Here is a 4,724-nt window from a genome sequence, read left to right as displayed (position 1 = left end):
GGACCCAATCACAACATTTAGAGTACTGACCAATCACAGAGTGGGCCCAGGACCCTCACGTAGGGCGTGACTAGTCTTAGCCTCCATCTTTAGGCCTGCCCTTAGAAATGTTAAGGGTGTTAGCTGGCCTTTCTTGATTGGGCGTTACAAGGGTGATCCCTCTTGCGTTGGGCAATGTGTGCCCTTCTATTGTCTCATGGAGTCAGTTTCAGACCTGCGTCCTTATATTCCCCGCTCTGTCTTGTAACTGACCCAATCCTGGGTCAGCTATGTTACCATTGTTCTGGTTTAAGGCTACTTGCTCTTAAGACCATTAACAAAATAGTATTTACCAATTTTGGTTTTGGCTCCTCGTTCTTGTCCTCTCTTGTGGTGACCACAGCTAGACTATCCTGTACAATTCCTGAACTACTGGCATAGAAGTAACATTGTTCCCCTAAAGCCTGGCCTAGCCCTTCTTGGTGTAAGGGGAATTTCTTACTCTGTAAAGGGCATAGGGAAGGAGACTTTACCCAATTTCTGCCCGTCTCCATGGTTAATTTGGTAAGGGTCTCTTTTAGGGTTTCTAATATCTGGTGCTGCCTGGTTTACAAAAGTAAGAACAACAGCCAATTTGTTCAGGATCCTTGGGCGTATAAGTGCAATATGCCTTTATGATTCTTTCTACATTACCAACCTTAGCCAAATTGGTGGGCCATCCAGTGGCCACTCGAAGACCCCCATTAGAGTCTGGCGGTAGAGGCATAGGCTCCCCCCACCTTTTGTCGTGTTGAAATTCCATGCCTGGATCAGAGGCAATTAATACCAAGAGAACATCCTATCAGGAACTTTTGCTGTTTCCCCAGCTTTCTGGGACAACATTTGCCAGTTGCATTGCAAAGAGACTGGACAGTTTATTTTACTGGACCTAGGATTCCTCAGGTTTCTGCCGTGCTAGACCAGCCAGCTTCTGGGGTGTGGCTGGAGCAGGGCTGGAGATCCCTGGAGTCAGAGTCTTTTTGAGGATCAGTTCAAGCTGACCGACTGGATCTGGATCACCTTACCAGGTTGGGGGTTTTTCTGAGTCGGTCCACTTAACTCCAGAGAGATACCTGAAACTTTAATAGGGGCTGAACTTTTTGTTTCGTTGCATATCTGTGAAGTCTACCTTTAAGTCTTTTGAAATGGTGTGACCCCCATTTTAAATATCATCCTCACAGACTGACAAGTCTGAGGTCCAACAACAAATATTTAAAGACACTCAGAACTAGAATTACATTTACAGTAGTGCATTGCTGAAACAGTTTTTCTCTCTAAAAAACCTCCATTATCAGAGATAGTCAAATCGAGACTAACGCATTGGTGGAACGAATCCATTTTTAACAACCCTGGCCTAATTATTTACATAAGCTCAGCAAGAATAAAGATTGTTTATTAGGATTTTATAAGGCTTGTTTTGCTGGGTCCTTTTATAAGGAATCTCCAGGTTGAACTTTTAATAGCCACTCTGGGCCAGAAGCCGAGCCAAGCCAGCACTTTCCATCAGACAGGTCTGCAATACCTGTTAAATTGGGCCAATTCCTCTTCCCGAGGTTCCCAACATATGCTGAGGTTCCTGTACCTGCCAGGAAGTGACCTTCTTTACTCACCTGGGGAGGCTGCTGGGAACTCTGTGAGCAAGGTATCCAGCCAACATTTCCACGAGGCTTTATGGCTCCATGTTCCATAAAGTCAACCTTAGTTTCTTAAAGCTGTCAGGTCATATCTGAGTCTATGCATGACTCTCAAATAGGACATTCCAGTCAAAGCCTTGGTAAAATAACCAGTATTTCCAATGATGTCCTACTATAAAATGAACAGATTCTCATTGAACTTATGCAAACAATTGTAATTGCCATGAAAGAAAGAATACTCACTGTGAGTTTCTAAATTTTAGATGGTTTAAGTAGAGAGAAAAGATAAATGCTCTAGACAAACAAATACTTTATAACATTTCTGACTATCACAGATTTCTTAAGAGAAAGTTTCCTAATCTGGATAAGCAAACATTAAAGGAACAATAATATTTCCAAAAAGAGTCACAAAACTATAATTTTTATCAAGTTACTTGGTCCCATGTTTTTAATTCTTGTTCAGCTTCAATGCAGCTTCTAGCTCTGGAAGTTTCTACCCATGTTAGTACTAACCTAAAAGATGTCAAATACTGCATTTGTCCCAAAACTCTTCTTTAGAACTTCCTTTGAAGAAGAAGCACGTTCTGTGACAGAATCTAAAGATCTGAGGAGTTCATTATAATGTACTTTGACAAAGAAATTTAGTGACACTTAACATTTTGATTACTAAAGGTGTTAAGTAATGACCTTATACCCAAACATTAAAACTTTAGGAACTGCACATATATTTGAGCAGTTGCAGCATTTACCCAGACTATACAACCTAAGGTGTACCATTGTACAACAGTGCTTTCTTATGTAACTTGGCATCCTGAATGAAAGGGCCTAATTGGTCAAAGGACTTCTCTACCATTTGAATACTAGGAAATTTGTTAAAACCTTAGGAAGTTATAAAGCACATCCTAAATAGAATCACAAATTGTTACAAATCTGAAAACTCAATTTATTTAACCAAAGTGGCAATAAAAGATCTTATTTGCCTTTGGGATCCTTTAGCAAAACCTAACTCCTTTTTTTGACCTCAGAGAAGTTTTAACTAAGCAATCAAAGACCTGATAAAGACCTAAAGCTTTTGTCTTCTTAACAAAAGAGAAACCCTTCATTTACATAGTCTTAATAAGAGCAGACCACAGGTCCGGAAAAACTTGTCTTTTGAAAGAGAGAAAAGCAGAATTTCAACCTTATACCAATATACCTTTAATATTCTATTTATCTCAACTTCACACATTAACATTTTTTAAATGATTTCCTTACAGGGACCTTCTGCAACTTTCCTCTGCCTTTAAACTTTGTCCCAAAGCCATTAAATAACCTGACAATGGAATATATTTAGTTACCGGTGGGGCCAGCATTCAAATCCAGGCGATGTGGCCAGGAGTCTACATTCTCACACCAAAGCCAGGCTGCCTCATACTGAGCTGGATTGCACCCTTGTCCCCCTCAGCTAGTCCCAAATGACTCTTTTATACAGGTTCATAAAGGATTGCAATGTATTACATTCCCTCCCATAAAATTTCCACAGACCAGACCAAAAACAATGACAATAACAACTGGACAAACAAGTACGGAAGTGGCCACAAAACAGAGGTTTACAGATTTACAAAAGGGCTGACCGACATGTTGGTGTGGCCATGGGGTGGGAAGTCGCATGTCCATGCTTCCACTTAATACCCCAGACAAAAGCACATGTGCATTTAAAATTAAACTAGCTTACCTCCAGAGGTTCTAACAGGTGACTTTTACAGATTACTGGCGCCATTTTCAGGGTGGCAGAAAAGACAAGAGTGCCTCCCCGGCTCCCAAAACCTAGATGTCCTTGGGAGTGCATTTTGTTCTTAGCCCCCCAGGCTGGGAGGAGACAATGAGGCATACCACACCCAAGTAGGTGCAGAAACAAAGAGAGGGAGGGGAAGCCAGAAATGTTACTGAAGAGCTCCAATACTTTTGGTTTCTTGGGTGGCAGTAATTTTTTTGGCCTCTAAGATCCTAGGAGAAAGAAAAGATTTGAACCAGGGTGAGGAGTTCAAAGGTCCCTTCTTCTGGCCATCCAACATTGAAGGTTGGCCATTTGTTCCTGCAAAAAAGATCTTCCCTTTTCTGACATCGATAGATTGTGAGCTCGAATCCCAACTTCCTTGAAGTGAATTAGAACTAGGTCTAGGGGTTTTGAAGTGGACTGTCCCATGTCGTTAGTCCAAACAAAATAGAACACACACACACACAAAAACAGGGTTAAGACACAGACCACAGGAATTAGTCCTCCTGGCCAACAGAGGAAAAAACAAAAGTAAGATGATGGTCTTTGCACCTTTTCCAAAGAAAAATATGTAGGGTAAAGACCCCAAATTCCCATGAAAAAAACACAGATGGGGGACTTTCACCTGCTTCTCTTAAATGTCTTAGTCAACCAGAGTCACAGCAAAAATTATACTTAGATGCACAGCAAACAGATAATTGCACTTCACCTTCGTCCCAGTGAGGACTCACACTTTGCCTCCCTCCCACAGAGGACTTAGACAAACAGATGCAGAGAAACAGACACAAGAGTCTCCAACAAAAACACTAGAGCCACGGAATTAATCTCTTTTCTAGGTATATGCGGGACTGTTACCTACCCACCTGACCTTTTGCCTGATGCACCTTCAGGTGTGTGTGGGACTCACATAAACCGGCCTGATGTCTCACCTGAATCTTACCTGTGCATTCTCTGGGGTCCCTGCAAGTGACACAGGACTTGACCCTCTCTCAAACCTTACACAAACTCAAGTGAGTGCCCTACCTACACCTGTATCTCAAAGAGATGCTGCACTTGCCACTCATATCTCCGCGAATTCAAACAGGTAATGATGCTTGCCCATGGAATTCCGACACTTTGCCTCCTTCCTGAGGAGGACTTATACAAACAAAGCATACAGAGAAAAATACCACACCATAAACAGATGCACAGAGAGACAGACACAAGTTGGCTCTATAGCTAAGCCAAGGGCACCCAGCTTTCCCTTGCGCCGCTGGTGCACGACCTGTTCCAGAGAACCACCAGAATCCTGGCAAGAAGAGATGTACTTACTCCAG

This window comes from Suricata suricatta, chromosome 1, assembly GCF_006229205.1.
Source record: "Suricata suricatta isolate VVHF042 chromosome 1, meerkat_22Aug2017_6uvM2_HiC, whole genome shotgun sequence".
Classification (NCBI taxonomy): Eukaryota; Metazoa; Chordata; class Mammalia; order Carnivora; family Herpestidae; genus Suricata; species Suricata suricatta.
The sequence above is the reverse complement of the archived record's forward strand: the minus strand, read 5'-3'. Positions refer to the sequence as shown.